At 36.1% G+C, this 22,359-nt stretch overlaps 1 protein-coding gene across 2 annotated transcripts in view; it reads left to right on the top strand.

Moving 5' to 3' along the window:
• Nucleotides 1-22,359, top strand: part of LOC139794662 (SAM and SH3 domain-containing protein 1-like) — a 532,690-nt gene that overhangs the window by 181,689 nt on the left and 328,642 nt on the right. The gene's annotated exons all lie outside the window — the stretch shown is intronic.

Consider the following 22,359-nt stretch of genomic DNA (forward strand, 5'->3'; position numbering starts at 1 on the left):
CCCGAGTTTCATGATTTTCATCATCGTAAAAGGAAGCTTTCCTTTGTGTTAGTTTCTCTGCATCTCCAGCCCTTCTTGAATTTTGATATATTATAGACTGATTCCAGGCAATGCCTTTGTGAACCCTTTATGGCTTTTTAGAATCTGCAACATCTGTCAGGATTCTGAAAGGAAATGCATAAGCAACTTTTTGCTCATAACATCTGTGTGTAGTGACAGAATTTTTTAGCTGAAGACACTTCAAGATTTTCATCCTTTTCCAGGAAGTCTCTTTATTCTCAGCCCAGGTTTGGCTATTTTAAAAAAATATTCCTATTTTTATCTCGGATATTAGGGAAAAAATTCCCATTGCTCTCTGAGTATTTATTCTCAAGCAACTCCAATTACTTTGACAGTGACCAGATATAATGCTGGTTACTTTCCAAATTCTCATTAAAGCTAATTTCAAAGACCTCAGAAAACAGGCATTTAATTATTACAAGTGCATACATCTGAACAAAAAAGGTCATTTTTTTTCTACCAGATCACATAGGATTCATGAGAATATCAGAAAACCTAGATAGTTCAAAGAAAGGTGATAACTCAGTTGCTATCAGTTTTAACAGATACTAATTCAGCATCCACAAGCAGTTTCCTCTCAGACTCCTGAGTATCATAGTATCCCTCAGTATCATAGCCTTCAGGACCAGAAACCAAGAGATCTGCCTTCCAGACAATAAACATCATTGTATTTCTCAGTCAACCTTAGAAAATACAGGTATTTTTTTACTTAGGCATTCATTAAATAACAAGACTTCAAGATTTAGCTAAGAAATAAAGTAGTGTTCCTCTACTGTTAATTATAACATATCCTAGTTAGCTGAAGTTTTGGGTTTCAGTTGAAGCAGCACTCTTTAGTTTTTCCTTGCAGTTCTAGATCTCTTTCCCAGCATGTTCTGTTTTCCACAATTCTTAAAGTAAGTCTGTAAGAATAAGTATAGCGAATTCCAGAAAGAAAATATTTTACTTAATCATTCCAGTGTCATTCCCCAAACCCTTGTTAATTTTACAGATGGGAGACATATTTACAGCTTAGGAATCTGGAATCCTTATGTGTGCTTTTTCTTTTGCATAATGTGGCTCTCAGGCCAAAAGTGGAATTTTTTACCACCTACAAAGTTTGGTTGGAATTTTAAAAAAACCTTCTACCTGTCTATCTCTATTCAAAGATTTTCACAACTGAAATGGTTGACTGCAACTTTGGTTCATGCATATTGGTTGCCTATCTGATTTCTGCTACAAAGTGGGCAAACTGTTCTTATGGGAGTCTTACTTCTCTACCCGGGTGATACATAAGAACTTAATTCCCTTTTAAACCAGGGGCAAAACATTTATACATAGAATACTAAAGCATCCAATAATATTTAAAGAGGTTCAAAACAGAGAAAATACAAAGAACACACCAGTGGGTCTCATAAAGCTCTAACAAAAGAGGAAAATCCATCCTTTTCCTTCATTTCTATTTTTTTACTCGAATATGTAAGGACCCACTCTGAAGGAGCACTGTATGCACATTAGTGAAGGACGTACCTTTCAGCATACTTTTAAACAAGAGAATATCTAGAACAATTTGTTAAGTAATTATTACAAGGACTTCATATATTTAGCTATCAGGAGGGAAAAAAAAATCAGAAATGGGTCCTGTGGGAAGACCTGTTTAGCAGAACATGAAGTGTAGATCACGTTGAACTCTTGGAATTCATGGGAGGAGAGTTGATTTTGGTTGATCTGAACTGAGATCTCCAACAGAAAATATAAGATATTGAAGACTACAGAAGGGGAAGTCTTCTTCTAGGGAAAAAGAAAATAATGGCACGACAGCAAGAGAGATTGCTCTCAAAAATGTCTTCTGCTTTGTCAGTAGAAGGGAGAAGGACTTATGTCATTTAAAAATACAAGTACTATCTGGCTGTCTGTTTTTAATAAAAGTTTGCAGTTTGTTAGGATTTCTGCTGGGCTGCTCTGGATTAGCTGATAGGGAAGTTGCTGAAATATGAGAAATGTGTAGCCTTCCTTCAGGATAGATTTGCTCTTCACCTCTGTTAAGATGTGTCCTTTCCAGGTGGGATCTGTTCCCAGAAAATATGGTGGCTGAACAAGTGACAAGAAAATACTTTCTTGTTTTAGGAAGTATAAAAAATAATGGGCAAAAAGGGCTCAGATTTATTTTTTTTTTTACTGTGGTTTGTTTTGTATTAAGTGTGTCTGGGGAATTTGAGACCCTCTTCTAACCTTTAAGAATCATAAATCCCCAGTAAGTGTTACTCACTGAGAGTGTTTCAGATTATTCACTGCAATTTTAATCAATACTACTTTTCTCTATTTTTCTGTTACTTTATTACCCTACTCTCTCAGAGTTTTCAACTCAAAATCCTGTCTGTAGCTATTCTGCCTTCATAGAGGTACCTTGAACTATGATTGCTACGTCCAGTGGAGAAAAGATTGTGTGACTTTTTGGTCTTTTTCTCCTTTCTCTCATATGCCTCTCCAAAAGATGCTGACACATGGTACCTCAGCTTTTGAATACAGCAGTTGCCATGGGAATCTGAATGTTTACCCCCAGGTCCTTTTCAAAAGTACACCTTCCTTATGGCAAAGGTGTTTCCATGGTAACACTTTACTGGAGGCCGTGGAACTTATATGGGATGTGCCATAAGGCTTCTTTTGCACATTATCTACCTTAAATATGTCAATATAGGTTTATCTATATTAAGGCAGGTAACAGTGAGAAGAAATGTTTCTCTTGGTGACAAGACTCTCCAGGAGTTATTGAACACTATTCAACAGAATGTTACTTTATTCCAGGTTTTTATTTCATGTTCTTTCATTATTTCTGATGGGGTGGCCTATTTTTTCAGTGGTAGTCATTCTTTAAATCATATTGGCTGATTGTGTTATCTTTGAAGAAAATATTGTATCAATATCACTTCTGGTCTTCTTTAATAAACCCAAGAGGACTTTTGATTACCAAGATGCTACTGCTGTTTTTTCAATTTCCTAAGATGTTGTTTTGTTGTTTGTAAGGAAGTAACTATCTGTAGCAAATGTACTGGACTAAAGGGTTTAAGTATGGATTTTTGTTGTTTCTTTTGATACACTATAAATCATTGTCACCTCTGATAATGGCTTTCACGTTAAAAAATGAGATGACACTTCCCAAATTAAAATGGGTCATGTTTTCTCTCTGAGAGTCATCCATTGATGTCGGCTTCCATTTACAGCAGAGCCTAAGCAGGGAGCACTGTTCTTGCCTTGCAATAAATAATTTTGGGTTATCATCATTGTTTTATTACTGTGCTATCAGCCGTTATATTTATTCCCATCCATCAGTGAAGGGTGCTGCCAGGTATGTGGGCCCATTTTGGTTCCCTGCCTGTTTTAAAATGCTGGTCCTGGCTTTACATCAGCCATTGCTTTGCTTTCACTACTGGGACTAGCTACAAGGTGGGTTATTATTAATGTTGATCATTCTTTACTGGCATGGGTACAAAAGAAGGCTTCTGCCAACACCTTGCTACTTTTAACAGGAGTCTTAATCAGATCATCTTCCTTGGCTAGAGGAAGGTGTAGACAAGAAAATGAGATATGCTAAAAGAACAAGGATAAATAAGGGCATTTTCTGAATCCATTTGTGACAAATTATCTCAGAGTGCAAACAGATTGATTTGTTTGAATTAGTTCTCAGGAACTTAAGGATTAGACTCTTCAACTTAATGGTGAAGGAAGGCATATTTAGAACCAATGTTAGCTTTTCTTCTGGTGTTAACCCTAAACTGAAAATAGGTCTGAATTTAGCACTGTGGAAGCTTCTTGTACACAGAGGCTTATTGGGTGGGTAGAAGCTGTTCTCACAGAGAAGTTGGATAAAATGCAAATTCTGAATTCTGTAGCACAAGCTCACTACCCTGGACTTCAGGAGATCAGCCAAATGTGTCCTGGGCTGCATTTAGTCTTCTACTTGGAATAATAAGCAATTCAATAAAATATGAATGCCACATTCTCAGAAGGGTCTCAGTGAGGCATCTGAAATTATGTGACTACTTTTAAGAAGCACCCATTGCCATGCATAAGTTAAGTGGCTGTGCACACAGTCATTGGATCCTTATGTGTGTATCATTTGGTGCTCAGTTTCAAACTGATTCAAAATTGGAACATTTTTTTACTTAGCTGGATTTAGAATTATGTTTTGCCAAGACTTTAAGCAAGCCAAATATTTATACATGTGGTTTGCCAATCATTTTCCCTAGGGACAAATCTCTGGACCCTAAGTATTAAGTCAATACCTGAAAGGGAACGAGAAATTCTCTGTGATGCTACCTGTTCCCCCTCCTTTATTTCTGTGGATAATTTCCATCCACAAGTCTTTACTTCTCTGGAAATGCTGTTCAATGATACAGCACTTGATTATGGTTTGGGTATCCTGTACAGCTGTGTTAAATGAAACTCTAGCAGTAGAGCATGTGATGAGACTTTGATAGAACTGTTGTGACTGGTTTTACACTTTCCTAACTTGCAGCTAAGGGAAGAAATGCCTTTTTTTTTTTTATAGGAGCAAAATAATTTTTAAAATTATGAATGAACAGCAGTCATTATTCTTCATTGTACCAGATTCCTCCATAATGGATTTTGGCAGGACGATCTAATTAAAGTACATAGTAGTAAATGGTGACAGTAATACACAGAAAAATATCAAATAAATGAAGAGGTGTCTTGAGAGACTTTGAGTGGTTTTTAGAGCATTTTCAAGCTGTAATATTGTGCTGTTCTGTATTTTGCATTTTGTGTAGTGACTTGTTTTAATAGGCTTTCCTCTATTTGGTGGTGGCTTCTGGGTGTACAGTCACGATAAGTCGATATCAAAATCTTCCTTGCCACCTACTCATCTACTTTATTCCCAGTAAAACACCATGTTATTGAGGTGTAACTGGCTGAGTAACATTAGCTGTCATTTTGTTTTGCAAGTCAAGATTCCGGGTTCAAAACCATAGTTACCATAATACTGATCTCTTTACTTAAGGATATATGAGACGAAGTTGCTGTAATCTACTAAGAGGAAAGGAATTCTTGTGGAATTGAAGTGTTCGGAAATGTTCTCCTCTGTTTGAAAGTTTGTCACAAGCAGAGCCTGAACAAATAAGCAATCATATTACCAAACTTCAGATCTTCAGATTGTATTTCAATGTCTTCTGTTACTATGTGTTGGGGTCACTCCAGAATAACACAGCTGTATGCAGAAGCTGTCATGTGACAAATAACCTTATTTCAAAGGCTGTTTAAAAAACTTGAGGCTGGTTCTTAACAGCAGGTGTGTCATCTAATTCTCCAGTTCAATCTAGCCAACATTAAAGGTTAGTGGACACAGAGGTGCATGTACCATTTTACCCAGATATTTTTAATTCAAGGAATTCCAGTAATGTTTTATATATATATATATATATATATATTGCCTTTTACAAGCTACTTTAAACAAAATTCAGCCATAACTGCTTTCTGTGACTTTGAGTTTCTATTATGTAATGCTTGTTGCCAAAAAGAAAAAAAAAAAAAAAAAGTGATTAGGATGGGAAAGGCCGCCTGGGTTATCTTCTCCGTTATCTGAAACACACTGAGCCCTTTGGGATAGGAGTCAACATCAAATAGCAGGGTTTCAGGGATTTTTTTTTATTTTTTTTTCCAGCACTATTAACTTTGATTCTGCATAAATTCCATGTGCCTCAGGGGCCTGCTAGGTTGAACAGAGGTTAGCCAGTAACTGCTAACCTTGTCTGCCTTACCATTGATTCTGTCTTTCAGGCACAGTTAAAAAGACAACTTTCTACATAAAAACTGTGTTACAGTCCATTGCAAAATGTTTACCAAAGCAAGAATAAAAAATACCTAAAATGTGCCCTTCTGTCTCCTCTTTAAACAGTGGGATTAATATGAAATGAATGAACATGATTTAAATGTGTCCTACGATTAATATCATAGTTAGATACTATCCTTTGATAAGCAATAGAACTTTTTAGATTAATACTTCATACTTTAGATTCATACTTATTTATTAGGTAAATATGGACTTTTAAATCACTAAGGAAAGACGGAAGAGATGGATAATGGATCTCCCTTTGACCTGGTCCCCATTCCCTGGGTTTAGCCTTTTGGATAGGATGATGGGGAAGTTTTCTCTTTCCTAAGAGCTGTCAAGATCCCACTTCTGTCAGTTGTGGCAGAGAAGAAGAGATCAGCCAGCAGGAGCCTTCAGCACAACTGAGGAGAACCAGGGAAAGCTGGAAGCTGATGAGCAATGGGAAACCCAGTTCATGAGGTGATGAAAAGAAATGGGGATATCCTGTGTCCTCTGGTACAATGGTGAGGTGTTCATACTTAGAAAGTAATTGTCCATGAGTGGGAGCCAAGGCAATAGTTTGTCTTCGATTACTTTTGTTTATTTTTTGTCACTTAGTAGTTCTGTATTCCTTTAGCTGCAGTTATCTTTTCCTAGCAATTCTCACAGTTAAAAAAAAAAAAAAAAAAAAAAGGGGGGAGGGGGTGCTTTTCTTGAGCCACTCTCTGGTTTGCACAATTAGCCTGAAATTCAAGCCATCCTAACAGAAAAGAGTAAGGGAGTCAGGCAGAGTGATAGGGAGATGGTAGTGATCTTTTGTGTCTTATCCAGCTAGTTTAGAGTTGTTCTTTAAATCACACATGCTGTAGTATGTTGTGTCACTTTCTCCAGTCTATTGACAGGAATCCCAAATGAAAATCTCCTTTCTGTGATCACCTTTCCTTTATGTTATCATGTTTTCATGTTTACATCTCCTTTGTAGCATCTTAAGTACTCAATTACAGGCGGCTTTTATAGCTTTTCTCAAATAATTTTAATAGAGGTTGTTTTGCTAAAAGAATTAGGTGCATTTGCTTATATTTAAATAATAAAATTTTTATCCCAGTCTCCAGATGTTTACTGGTGATACTGTAAAATCATAGCACCATCAAACCAATCTGTCAAGACAGAACTTGGCCAGTTGTAACCTTTTGCTCTTCATTACTGGATAAGGTAGCACAAAGAAAGAGATGATCATTTGAGTGACACCCAAGGTCTTGGACAGCAAGCTTTATCTTAGAAAAAAAAAATTGTTCTTACTGTAATCTGTTCTAAATAAAATACTCCACTAGTCAAAACAGAAACCCAATTTGTTATGACTTCACATTATAGCAGTAAATACTTTATTTTTGGTAGTATGAAAGGAAATCTTTGCTATAGCCAAAGGAACAACCTCCTTCTAGAATAAGAAATAACCTCTAAACCTAAAAACAAACAATGCAATACTTTCAATACTTTTTTGTTTGTTGTGTTTTTGTTTTGTTTTTTTTTTTTTAAACAAGCACAATGTCTTTAATGAGGAAATGTAGGGGAAAAGTCCATTATTTTCACTGGACAACTAATCATTATGCCCTTGCCTCGGTAAACATATATTTCTCTTGCTTTAGCTGCATTACATAATAAAATATTCTGGTTTCAGCAAGTGTATTTTCTGCTGAGTGTTGTGAAACTTAATAGAGAAGTAATGTCTTATTGATGCTTAGTTTTTGTGACCTTTTCCGTCTTGTATTAGTGACATATTGGTCCTCTGTCTCCCATACTATGGAATTCTAATGGATAGTATAGAACAGGTCAGATAATGAAAGTCCCTGGTACATTAACTTTCAATTTCATGAATGTCTGAATACTGCCTGGAAGATGAATAACAGGCATTTCCTTCCTTTTGCATTTTAACATTTATGACCCGGTTATGATTTTTTTTTTTTTTTTGATGGTGCTATCTCACAACAGGTTCTATATTATCATTCTAAACTGTATACTTCCACTTTTGTCAAAGATCAAATAAAGTAATTCACAGAGGAAAGCAGATAATGCCCAAATACTCCTACATGAGTTAGTGCAATGCCATTTTCTTAAGAGCAAATGCAATTTTTTTTTTCCCAAAGTTATGTTCCTTGTTTAATGAGGTCTCACTCAGCTAGTTTAGGAAAACAGATAGACTTTGTTAGTTGTTTATGTGTAACTGAAAAAAAATTGTAATTACTGTTACTAGCACCTTTGAAACCTTGTAAGGTTGTAACAGTAGGTATGGGGATTAACCATTAATTATAGGATATATTTAGGTGTACATAGGATACAGTATTGCCGTACATAGGATACAATATTACATGTCTAATATTCATATTATATTGTACACAGTATAATGGGAAGCTGGAAATAGATTTGATACTGCAGGTGTTAAAGAACTGTTAATGATATAACAGCAAGGTGGGAACTCAATCAGTCTTCCAGTTCTCCAGAACATATTAATGTAGTAGATAGACTTTTTGCAAAGTGTACAAGGGCTGAAGTGACCTTAAGCTTTCTAGGCAGGACATTTACATAATGTTTCAGAAAGCATTACCTTGCAGGTCAGTACAGCCTCTTCTGCTGATTTCAAGAGGCCTATACAATGTCAAATTGTAGAGAAATGGGCATCAGAAAATTTCTGAGAACTAAGGTGATGGTGATAATGTCTAATGTTAAATAACATCAGTGTAGCCCCTTCAAAGCCATTCTTTGAAAAACACTAAAATATTTTCAGGTGAGAATGGGAGAAAACCAATATTCTGCAGAGGAGCTCAGCTGCATCTATTCTCTTTCCATTCTACAGTGTTTAGAAGCAGCAAAGTTATTAGTGTCTGCATTTGTTTTATCCATTGACATTGATGGATATAGTCAAATAGGATGGTTAACGAGATGAGAATATACCCAGTTTGCTATGCCTAAATAGGAATTGGACTAGATTTCCTCATCAAAGTGAGGTCTGTGGTTTCTGTTCCAGATTTTACACTGATCTGAGGTTGGCACTAGGGGGAAAAGGATTTCTCTCCCATGTTGGGAAGGAAAAGAACCCACAGACATCTTAGATGTAAGTGAAATTTTCTAGAGGGAGGTATGAAATGTTATGTTGAAAGTGGAGTGTGTTACATGAGAATATTTTACTGTGTTGTGGCTGCAAAAGCTGAGTCAGTTCACAGTACATCTTGGAGACAAATTATACGTCAATGATTTTTCAGTTCCCAGTATCAACTTTATTTATGAACCCAAAAGAAGAATTTAAAACATTCTGGAGCTGGATTGAACAAGCTGCTTAGTACTTCATTCTTTTTCTGAAATCATTTTATGGTTGAGTATTTCAGAGATGAAGAGCATGTGACACAATATGAATATAGCAGATGTTCCAGTCATAACACTCCTGCAGTTTTGTGGGCACTTGGTCTATAAAACTGTTAGTTATATTCTTAGTTTACATCTAAATTTTTTTTTTTGTTTTTTGGGGTTTCTTTGTCTTGTAAGAAAAAAAGAAAGAAAGTAATCACTGTTTTGAAAAAAGCACATGTTAATATTTTGCTTTCTCCAAAGGTGTAATTTCAAGGCCAATTGCAACTTAGTAATAAAATATAAATACTGAACACATTATATATTTTATTAAAAAAAAGGAAAAAGCATGTTTTCTTGGGCAGGCTATAAGCAAAAGAATTAAATCTTAGCAACAAAGCAAAAATCGCAAAGTAACTTCTGTGCTCTGCCTTTTGATCTGAAAACTAAGAGAAGCCTTTTTAAAATAAGCAAGTATTTTTGAAGGAGGGATTCCTCAGCATGGGTCACGGTCACTGTCATTAGCAGTCCCATCTATTGAAAGAGCAAGGACTTATTTGTGAACAGTAGCTGATTATGCAGATGCTGCCTCTTACTGAGGTTCTGTCATGAAGTTAAACATGATCATATATATGCACATGGGGCATTTTTTGTCTGGATTCAGAGGATTGCTTTACCTTTGGCAAAAAACATAGTTGCAAAGACTGTGCCTGAAGCCTTCTTTAGCGTTCAAGAGATACTACCTGACAGGCATAAAATCCTGTTCATGTACTTGGCATGTGTAAAACTAGGTTGCCTTGTACAATAGCCTATTATAAATAGCCAGGTAACTGCTTTTCAGTTTTGGTCTGGTGTCAGCATTGAATGGATGAACTGATGTTTGGAGGTTTGATAAGTGTACAAAATAAGTCATCTCTCAAGTTGGATTCCTTCCATTCAGATCTAGTTGGGCTTTCAAAGATGATAGCTGGGGTCATGGGGTTTCTTCCATCCCATTCTGGACAATCCTTTGACTGTCATTGTAGCTGATGACATTGCCAAAAGCTGGGATAATGGTATTTGGCCAGAGGTAAATTCTACAAAGTACAGATGTCATCTACTTTCCTAGTTAAAAAGAACAGCCGTGTTATGAGAGACAGTAAATCAGGATGCCATCTGGAATGAACTTGATTCACTTGCATTTTAATATGAACTGGATTGCATCAAATGGTCTACTGGTAAAATTTCATTTATTTTAATGCAAAGACAAAGAGGGATTGAAAGTCATAATTTGAAAGTGCAGTCATGAAACATTATACAGCATGTTTTTCCCAGATTCAAGAATTAATCAATAGAATCAAAAAGAGATAATCTGCAGTTTAATTTTATTACTTTTAAAGCATTTGTAATACAGCCAAAGAAGATGTGCTCTTTGTAGCATAGATGAGTATGCAGTTCTTTAAAATGAATGAAACAAATCTGGTAAAATTAATTTAATATGCAATTTGACGATCTATTTTAAGCCAAGGCATTACATGGCACTTTTATGATTCAAATTCAGACAAATCTTATAGGTCCCATTTTCAGTTTAGAGGCTCTTGTCTGCCTGGTCATTGCATGAATTCAGTAAGAAGTTCAATCTGTTTTGCTACACTCAGATTTGGGTGACTTTTAAAATGACAGGGATTTATTACTCTCTATTGCTTTGTTGGGGCACTGACCATCACAGCTTTGTTACAGTGATACAGTCAGCTCTCTCTTTGTGGGATAAACACTGTTTAAAAGCCTCTTGAAAATCAGAAAGAACAAGGGGATATTCCTGCATTGGTGTATTTATACACATCCTTCATATAAGGCCTTTGTGCTTGAGGAAGGGGAGCTTGTTAATACTTTTTTGAAATAAATTCATTGAAATAAGAAAATACCCCAGTTCAGGGCCATATCAGTGTCTCTTGAAGTGAGAAGTGGCTCTGGGAAGCCTCTGGTTCTGATCCTAGTAAGCAAAATGTCTACAACACTAGTGTAGGTACTAGTTAAAATTTCAATTATAAGCAATTGAATTCTCTATTAGATCTTATTAAAAATGCATTCTGTTGAGGTGGTCCTGCTGCAGCCTTGCACTGCTTTGAAAGGTATGGGTGGCAGTAATGTGTGTTCCTGACCTAAGGCAGAGGCTGTAGTAATGTCCATTTGAATACAGCTGGGGGTTCTTAGAAAAGGCTAAGAAAATCTCTTTAAGACAAGACAATTCTCATTAGAAAAAAGATGTGGTGCTTGCAGACACAAAGTGTAACTACTCATTCTCAGGGTGAAAGCAAGCTCAGGGCCTGTGCTTTAGCAGGGGAAAAAACTGATTTCGGTTTCCAAAGATTACAGCTACTCCTTGATGGGTTATTGGTAATAAAATCATCAAGTTCCATTTGAAAAATAATTAGAACAGTTATGTCCCTTGCTTATACTTACTAGTCATTTCCTTTTAATTACCCAACTAAATATATTTTGCTTTGATGTCTCCTGTTCTTGCCTAGTATTTGTGCTCTCAAGTGCTGGTTCCTTAAATTATTTGTGTGTCCAGTTAGCTTCTATCTTTCTTCTCTGGCAGAATTTACCTTGACATAAACACGTGCACACATCCTAATTCACCAGAAAGACCCATTAAAATTAATTGCTGTGCTCTTATCCCTCCATCCTATGTATCCCCATTTAAGCTTTCTGAAATTATACTGCCCAACGCTAAGAACCTCTTCTTGCATGAATATAAAATGCTGATCTTTCAACACACTCCTCCTACCCAATTCAATCACAGCAGAACACATTAAAGGTGGAGTTGACATTTAACTTCCATTTGCCATAACTAGGAAAAGTGCAACCAGGACACCCTATGACAGTTAGCATATTTCTCTCATTCTGTTGGAAAGTTCCCTTTAACCCATATTCACATCTCACACTAATTGAGAAGGAGGTAATGCATTACTTAATGGATTTTTCAAAGTCAGATGATGCAGTGACATACAAAGGTTTTCTCTGAACTGTCATTAGCCAATTGTTTAATCTTTGCCAGAGCCTAAAATTTTGTATTTCTTTCTAGGCTTTTTTTGGAAGACTTAATGAAAGATATGATGGTCTTATCCTAGAGATACGGTGCCAGAAAATTAATAGTAAATGTATAATCAATATTTCCAGCATTTATTGATTTATGTCAGTAATTACTTGTGAACCCATAATGCTGACTGTTGTCAAAATAGCTTGCTCTTTATAGTGTCAAATAGTAGCTGTGCCAAGGGATTTCTTATTTATCTCAATAAATGAATATAATAGTGATAACTCTAAGCGTCTGTTTATATTATATGGCACCTTTGACATCGTCCAGAGAGTAATTCATTCAGAAGGTTTCTAGGAATTAATTAGTAAAGAAAATAGTAATTCCAGTCAGGATCAGACAGCAAACCCCTTGGGCTGAGTCAGCCTGAGAAGTGCTGATGTAGAAAATAGTTGAAACATCACAAGTCAGCTGTCCTGAAAAATCACACCGATTCTGTTCTGTTTTGAGACTTCTATTTGATTATTTGTTTATTTATTAAATCTAAGAAGCAACAGTCCAGGTTGTATCACTAGGAAGCTCTCAATTACACAGTAAATTACAGTTTATGGAAAATTAAGTATACCGCTGAATTTCTCTAGGACAGTAGTTAATACCTGATTCTGAAAAAAAGAGGCCTGAAAATTTACTGATTAATTGGAACTTTGTTCCTGATGGTTTTTATTGATCACTTCTTAAAACAGAATCTCTAACTGGCCAACTACATAATGCTTTTCTAAGGTGTAAGGTGTTCCCAATTTTGTCAAAACTCACAGGGAACTGCAGAGAATTGGAGCTATATATTTTTAGTAGCATATATACTCAACTCCTTACAAAAATAAACACGCATAAGCTGCGGGTCTGTGTACAGGTAATTGGGCAACAATACTGAGGAATAGGAAGTTGTTACAATCACAATTCAGTTCAGTACATTTTAGAATATTTACAAGGTTGCCTCAGCTTTACACCTGATTTAATTGTCATGATGTTAATTATCACAGGTGTAATTCATGTCTTGAACCACCTGACTGAGTGATCACCTGTTGCTTCAGTGTGCTCCTGTTTTTAGTTTGGTTTTCTGGTTTTTTTTTGTTTTTTGTGGTAAACACCTTCCCTTCCTGGCTCCTTATTTTGTGTTCAAAGCACTAAGATTTTAAAGGTAAGAGAACTCATAAAACTTCCTCTTTTTCTTTTTTTTTTAAATTGAAAAGAACACTAAGAACATGGGCTTTGATTAATTTCAACATGATGTCAAAGGCCATAAGATAGTCCTATCAGTGCTGCATTACACTAGAGCTTAAAATGCTTAATGGAAGTTGTTAAACGTGGTTTTTTTTGTACCATGATTTAATACTCACAAAAGGTTTTTGTAGATCCATACTTCTTTAAGATTAATTGTTAAAATTAGCAGTGTAGTTTGCACAGTTGAAACCAAGCATAAGTGCATGAAGTGACCAAAGATATAAAAAAATATTTTTATAGCAGAAATCCTCTGGATAAAAAATACTTGTGCCTTATGTATTCCTCCACTTTTCTGAGTTAGCAAATGCTAAGAAAGGTTTGGATATTTATTACTTATCTTCAATATTCCATTACATCTTAATGGCCAATAACTTGGGTAACTAAAACAGTGTGATAGACACTAAGTCTATTAAATTAAAAGCTATGGTGAATTAGAACAGAAGACTTCCAGACATTCCTCTTCTTTCTATTACATCTTCTCTTTAATGATTTCATTTAAGAAAAAAATTTCTGAAATTAGTGTCTAAAATATCTTAAACTACATAGATTATGAGTTGTCTACATTACTGGAAATCAAAAGACCTACAGAGATTACAAATTCGCATGATGAGTAGGATGACTGAAGACAAAACATAAGAGCAAATTTGAAGAAAAAATCAAAGAGATGGATAAAAAAATATGTGCTGGATGTTTTATAGGACTGTTGGATACTCACATTGAAGTGAAACTATACTGTTTTGTAAATCTGTTACTTATGAACATCTGAAGGTGTGGTTTTTTCTTTAAATAGTTTTACAGATTAAATTGCAATACATTGCATATAATAGAAGCTTGAGTACAGGAGGTTCCACATAAATATAAGGAAAAACTTTTTCACTGCGAGGCTGACCCTGCTCTGGCAGGGGGTTGGACTAGATGATCTTTTTAGGCCCCTTCCAATCCCTAACTTTTTGTGATTTCTGTGATATCTGTATAAACAATAGGAGTAGCAATCTTTGGAACCTTTAAGGAGATCATGAAGAAAGTGAAAGTTTAGGAATGAGAAAGCAACAAAACAATTTTCTACTCTTCCCATACTCTGCCTGCCACCTTGACTTGACTGCAGCAGAAAACATTATTCCTTTGTGGTACCAAGGTCTTGTTGTTTGTGAACCTCCGATTCTGTCTGGGGAGCCTCTGAAGCCAAGAGCTGCAGAAATGGGTCCCTATTCTGAAGTTACCCTATTTGTTCCCTATGGGACACAGCTGAAGCCATCCTCTACTGATGCCCAGCTTCCATGCTGATCTTAAGGAAGAGGTAACTAAAAATTAAGCCTAGTAGAACAGTAACTTATAGGCTATGGGAAACGACAGTGAAGTATCGTACAGTGTAACTACATCAGGAACACTGAAGAATAACAGCTGCTGTCAGCAGGGCTACATCTTTCTTGGTTTTGCTTTTTATGCTTAAGTAAATAATACTTAAACTGTAAGAATTTTATGAAGTAAGCATTAATAAAAATTCTTGTTTAACTAATGTGAGGTAGACAGATACATCAGGAATTAAATTGTCCTATAAAAATTATCATTGTAATGCAGTTATTATTCAGTTCTTATGAAGTTAAGACACAATACTTTGGTTACATGATTGGGAACACGTAATTTTGCATTCTGAGATGAGAAAAGAGAATGACAGGATATACTTCTTTTAAGTCTCTTAGCTTCTGATCTAAATGCAATAATATATTTACCTTACTAATCTCTATGTTACTTTAGAACCGTGGATTTTAGTTGATGTTCATTTGCAATAGTGAGTATGATCAGAAAGTATTATATCATCTTCATTATACAAAAAAAAAAACCCAAAAGTAAACACCAACAGCCCCCCCCAAAACCAAAACACCTCAAATAGCTCCAGAAAGGTTCAAGCTATGAAAACCCCCTCTCTTTCCATGGTATTTCATTCTGTGACAGACACAGTTTTTAACAATCTTTCCCTCATGGCTGGAAACATTTCTGTGAAGGCTGCAGGTAGATGAATATTGCAGGCACAGCAGATTCTGCTGCCGTGGCTGTTACATAAGACTCTTCAAAGAGAATAGGATTTTTTTGATGAAGAACTTAGTACCCTGAGATCTCAGCATGATGCATGAAGTCCTACTTGCCTATGGAAAGACTGAGATAGCACCTCTCCAGAACAGTTTGAATTCCTATCTGGTCCAGAAAAAGAAGGAAGAAATTTAGTACTCACCTGTCTGCCTGTACACCAGTGTTCCCATTCAGATTGGAGATGAGTGGTTGCTAGGGATATGTTTACATCTTGAGGGGATATGGTGTCCTTTATAGTCAGATATCTAATATATCTCTGTGTTTCTAAAGACCATGGACTATACACAGCAATGATGTTTTTCTTGATCTTGAGGAAAGCCCCAGTGACAGCTGTTCCTTTGTATTTTCTTCTCTTTTCAGAAGTTAGCACCTCCAGTTATAGCAGCTATTTGGAAGTATTCCTTACAATCTCACTTATTTCTGGGTGTTGAATATCTGAAATATATATACCTTCAAGGTTTTACACCTTTGTTTTACCACCTATGGCATGGCAAGTCCAGGAGCAATGTGTTTCGTAAGCATAAAAATGTTTTACGTCCTGTGAAGTCTTCTGGGTTAAGACATCAAAAAACAAAAAATACAAAATAAGAAGGTTCTGTTGACAACCCAGAGTGGGCTATGGAAGGATTAAGTGTTGTAGGGAAGGAAAGTTGATACTGAGTCCAAATACCAACAGCTATAATTGTGTGATGAGCATACAATGAAGTATGCAGATAGCTGAACAGCTCATAAAAAGAAGTTGCTATTAGTAGGACTGAAGGACAGGTCAAATCTTACCTTTGCCAAAGCAGTGAAGATGTTTAGCTATGCCTTCTGCTCTGTCAAAGGAGTCCTAGCAAATGAATGCCATGCAGCAGGCACATACTATTTTTCTGAACTGAAACTGCAAAGTAGTAGCTGGAATTGCTGTTGACTTTATCAAAGGTGTTATCTAACATGACAGTTTGACCTTTGTCTTCTTATGGCAAACACTTGGGAATATGCACTAGAAGTTAGTTTGACATTATTTGGTGCTATTGCTGCTGCCTTTTGACTTTTTTGAGGGGAATTGCCCTTTTCTTGCATTCTCGACTGTAGCTGTAAACCAGACAACAGTGAACAAATTTCTGCCCTGAGAAAATAAGCTAGATCTGCCTTCCGGGAGTTTGCTGGCAAAAAACAAAAAAACAACAAAACAAAACAAAACAAAGGTATCTTAGGGTATGACCAATGTTTTACCTTAGCTTTAAAAATATTCATAATCTCACATTTTTACTAATTGATCTAAAGCAGGAGAAAATGTTAATTTTTAATCAATTTTACAACGTAGGGGTTCATTTAAGTCCCAGCATATGTTGTTTATGTTGTTAATATTAGTTGTTACATGCTAATTAGTTTGGATTTTTTTTTTAATCAAGAGTAGCACTGAGATACAAGTTATTGAACTAGCATTGAGCAGAAATTTTCGCGGCAGAGGTCAAGTAAAAGCTGCAAAACAGAAGATGCAGGATTTACTTACTTTCTGTGTAAGTTTATGAAATTAGCTGATAAAGAGATTAACTCTTTTTCCTAATATATGTTAACCAACTGTATGTGTAATGCTCAGGAATTCCTTCTGGTTAGTGATTTCACCATTTTAGGGCACCATGATTATAAATTGATGGATTTTTTGAAGGTTAAGTATTTTAAAGCACACAGATTTATTCATGCAGACTATCAATTACTTTGATATCCTTTGAATTAGCATTAAAGTTAAGGGTCTTTGAACTGAGAGGATTTCATTAATTGCAGGCACAAGATATGGAGTCCATATTTCCTTTGCATGTAACTGTCATGAATCTTGAAACGTGGCAGGGAGAGTCATTAGCAGAGCACCATTCACGTTGGCTCATCAGAAAGGGAGTTTGATGTGATTGCCTCAAGCAGAGTACAGAAGGTCAACACGGGCCAATAACCTCAGCTAACAGAAAAGTAGAAAGTTCAGAGCTGCATGACAGCTAGCTCCAGTAATCCTGACTCCTCTGTCTAGATGAGTTGTTTCTCTGGGAAAAACCTATTGTCAACTGCTCAAGGCATTCTTAAAGGAATTTTATTTTTTATTAGGTGACATTTCTATAATATTCTACATGACTTAACATTATTTTAGGGGTAGTAGTGAGGCTCAATTAGAGATTAAGGATCAAGATGATGACCTGCTCCCTTTTTTCACATGTTCGCTTCCGATTTTTATTCTGTGTTTAATGTTCTCCCACCATTGCTCTTGTGTATTTTCACATACTATTAAATTCAAGAAGAAAATCCTGAATCTTTGCAGACTGCAAAGATATATGACAGGTCAGGAAGAGACTTCTCTCCACATCATTTAGCAGAGCTTGGGCACAAAATAGACGGATGTGTGAGAGAGCGAGAGCACCAATCATTGATTCTAAATCCTTTTGTACTTTGGCTTATTCTGCTGGTGCAGGACCAGGAGAGGAGGTACCCATGGATGACTGGAGGCATTTGCCCTTCTACCCCCTGTACCACAAACATGGATGGGCAAAATTCAATAGCTTCATTGCAGTGCAGTAGGGAAGATGCAGTAGCCCCACTTTGTGGGACCCAGAGAGGATTGTACCATCATAAGGGAAGAAGACTTGGAGGGTTTATATATAACTGTGTCTGTGTATGCATATATATGTATAAAGAGTAGACAAATCTGATAGGACCAATGAGTGATTTAATTTGTTCTGATTTTCTAGTTATCCCAGAAATCCATTGAGCAACCTTTTTTATAGATGCAGATTCAATCTAAACATGAATCCAGAGCAAACTGCATATCCCTTTATCCTGTATGAGGGAAGAAAATGCTAAATAATCTTTGAATCTGCTTTGAAGCTTTTAAAATGTTCATTTTATTACATGTAATAGTTAATTTTAAATAGTTTGTGTTTTGAGTCATAGATTTTGAGCGTACATTACTTCAAAATGATCATCAGCACCTCTGCATTCCAAAATGAACTGTGATAAAAATATTTCAGTAACAAAATTTAAATGTACTTAATATTGCATTTCACAAATCTCAGATAATTTTAAACACCATTCCTTTAATTTGCTAGGTGTTTTATTCACTTATATTTAAAAATGTAATAATTGCATGGATTATAAACTATAAATGTAAATTTATACAGTGCACTTAATAAAAGTACATTTAAATGTTAAAACACTGTATGCACTATATACATATTTGCACTTAGGGTAAACTGATTCAAAAAAATTAAAGTCAAATTCACGTAAGATTTGCAACATTCAGACCAGCTCACCTGCTAATACTGAGGTCTGCTTTGATCCAGACTTGTATAATTTGATCTAAAATGGGATTAGGAGAAAGCCACTTCTGTGTTACTTAAAGTTTATACAAAAACATACCCAGCTGAAGTGATGCTATAGATAGAGATGTTTCAATATAGCAACTATAATAGGGTACACAAGGAATGTTCACTTGTTTGATGTTTTTTTTCTTAGCCTTTGTAGGGCAAAAATCAGTCAGGACTTTCCTTAAAATACATACTGCAAAACAAAAAAGAGAGAGACACACACAGGCATGCAGAGAAAGAGAAATATTAAGCATTCTGGGACAGAATAGTTATTAATATTTCTCTAGCACATACTCTTAATCAAGGTATTATATTGACTTGTCCTAGGGTGGCCCTCCACCTTTGCCTTGTGTTTCTTCAAGTACCCTCATTAGGACTTGGAGAACTCATGGCATTCCTGGGAAGAGTCTTATTGGTGAAGAAAGAAATTAGCATGAAAGCACTCAGCATAGTTAGAAATTGCACTGTCTGACATTAATTTAAAGTTAAGATCCCAGCAAAATTGATTATTTTCAGATGCTTCAACGTTTTCAAAGCCACAAAATCATCTCAGGCTATCAAAGGCTGCCTTAAGATTAGGTGAGCTCTTTGTAAGAAGAGTCCTTGAGGATTCCCTGCCATTTTTGATCCAAATGTGTAGCTTTCATATTGATTTGGAATGAAATTTTCATGAGAAGAAATCTCCTTGTAGCATCTTTCTCTTTTATACCTCTGGGTAAAGCTGAGCTCCCCAGATCTCAATTAAATCAGCATTGACCTTGTAACTCCCAGTAGAAAACGGAAGAATTCGTCTTGTCACTTTTTTTCCCCTGCTGTTTTCAAAAGGTTGTTGTGCCCTCCAGAACTGTAGGTGCAAACCTTCAAAAATATATCCAAAACACACCATGGAACTATTCCAAATGCAATCTCTAATAAAGATAACTCGGTGTGCTCCATCTGGAAGTAGTTAGAATGATACAGAAGTCTATCTAAATTTATTCTTTAGTGTCCATTTGCAGCATTTGTTAACCTCAGGTCTTCCTAGATTTCTGTCTAGGAAGGTGCCAGGCTGAACTTGGTAGTGGGGATTATAGGGAGGGGGTAGAAGCAGTATAGGTAGAGCAGGTTATATCATAAGTGGGTTTAAACTGCCAGCTGAGACAGCAGGTGTGTATTTTATCACTGGGCTCAGACAAACTGAAAAGCACACAACCACTGGGTCTTATAACATCTACCTGGTATAGAGGACAGACTATATAGGAGATGTATAAAACTGGGACCCTGAGAAAACTGAACCATGCAAAACTGATTTTTTTTTTTTTTTCCTTCAACTCCGCAGAAGGGCTTGTGTATATATGTAGCTCATACAAAATCCAGTGAATCAGATGCTTCCTGAATTCTAAAGATGGAGGGGTATTATTATAGAAGTGTAGGCATTCCTAAATTGGGAATGGATAATGCAAAGACAGTTAAAATTGATTTGGAGGCTCTATATTTTACATGTTCGTATCTGCATTTTATTGAGTGTTAACTGAAGTGTGATTGCAGTGTATTTTGATTTGTGATTCTTTTGACTTTTAAAAATGGACCTCTCCAGAAGGTTTAACAGCTTGTAATGTTTTTTTTTCCTATGTCAATTATACTGTACAGGTTTGCTATTTTCCTTCTCTCCCATTTTTCATACAGGAATTTTGAAATTTCTTGATTGTGCATTGGAATTTAGGCCATGTTCTATTTGAAGAGTACAACAAACCAAATACTAAAGACTGCTGTGTTAGGTGTGCTAACATTTACGTATTTTAACTATTCCATGTTTTTCAGAGGCATCTTTTCTGTTACCTAAAGGGCTTTTTCCTCCTAAGAAGCAATTTTGCAACATTAGATAATTCAGAGGCTTGTTAAAGCCCTGGTCAGGGAGGACTGTTTGTTTGTTTTAAATTTTATTCTATTTTTATTTTTTCTCTGTTTTTTAAATTTGGATGAATACTAAAATGTTTGGTAGGGATTTGGGGAATTTGGTACCCTTCCCTTCTATGGGTTCTTCAGTAAAACAGGTTTCTTGTGCTCTCCCCAAAAATACAGAAGTCAGCTCCAAATCCACTGGGTAGTTTTCATCTTTCTTGCAGACAGCTGCTGTATATAAGACTGCAGGGTTTTTTGCTCAATATTTTCTGCTGTACTTATGTGTATTATAGTGGAGTTTGCAGGATCAAAGACAAAGACCTAATAAATTCTTTTCTCTATGTACTCTAAGCTCTTATTTGTCTCCAGTCAGACTGTAATATGTATGTTGATTGTAGTTTCTTCTGCAGATCCTAAAGGAAGATGGGTTGACATTTGTTTTTCATTTTATTAAAAATTTTGAGAAGAATGGAATAAACAAACAAACAACACCCAAACCAGAAATAAGGTGTAATTTTGCTTAGAGTTTGAAAATCTGTGACTCAGGAGTTGTCCAGTCATAGCCTTCTCTGCTGTGCTTAAAAAAAACTGGTCATATATTTGGCATAAGAGATATAAAAGTGGTAGGCATTTTTGCCAGTTTGGATCATTTTGTTCAGGTGTCATTAGTTAGCAGAAAAAGATGTACGATGCAGGATATATATATATATATATAACAACGTATAAACCAATTATTGTCTTAACTAGCACACAGAAGACAGGCAGGATATAATGAGCTATTAGGCTTAGCATCAGTCCATAAGCATTAGCATTAGCTATTAGGCTGAGCATGTGGCACCTCCGGAGAGCATGAGCCCAGCAGGGAAGGGTCAGCCAATGCAGCCCCGGGCACTGACTCTGCAGAGATGCTGAGCTGCCGTCTGCCACCAGCTCTGTCACCACTGCTGTCACTGGCGGCTCAGACCCGTGACCCCGTGATTCCTAACTTGGTTGACCATGGCTTTTTTTTTTTTTTTTTTCTTTTTTCTTCTAGGAGATTTCAACTTTCTGTGTTGGTTTGCCTTTTCCTTTTCAAGGAAAAGGTGACTTATCTTTCCTTCTTGAATTCTTGAGCTACTAGCAAGCCCCCTCTCAACGACTGCACCACATTTGTAGTATTTCTTTTCTTGTCTTTCTTCCTTTCCATGCAGCTCTTTTTCCTGAGCTAGTCATTTTCTCAGAAACCATAGACACAGTTACAAAGTTGGGCTGGATCAGAGGTGAGCATCTAGACCTGAAAACAGAGACAGCCAGGGCCCTAGGATACAGAAAGGGAGCTTGTAAAGCATTTCATAAAAATATGTCTGGTTTTACTATAGCCTATTATTTGCACTGTTAATAGTTAGCTGTATCAATTTTTGGAAACTGAATAATTGTGATGATTTTTGTGGAAACAGCATTGCTTCCTGCTTCTTCCATATTGACCCAATACTTCATCTTTCTACAATGACCTGCATTTCTATATTGACCTATTTCATCTTTCTCTACCTTTTTGAACCAGTGATACTGTC

Source organism: Heliangelus exortis, chromosome 3 (genome assembly GCF_036169615.1).
Source record: "Heliangelus exortis chromosome 3, bHelExo1.hap1, whole genome shotgun sequence".
Classification (NCBI taxonomy): domain Eukaryota; kingdom Metazoa; phylum Chordata; class Aves; order Apodiformes; family Trochilidae; genus Heliangelus; species Heliangelus exortis.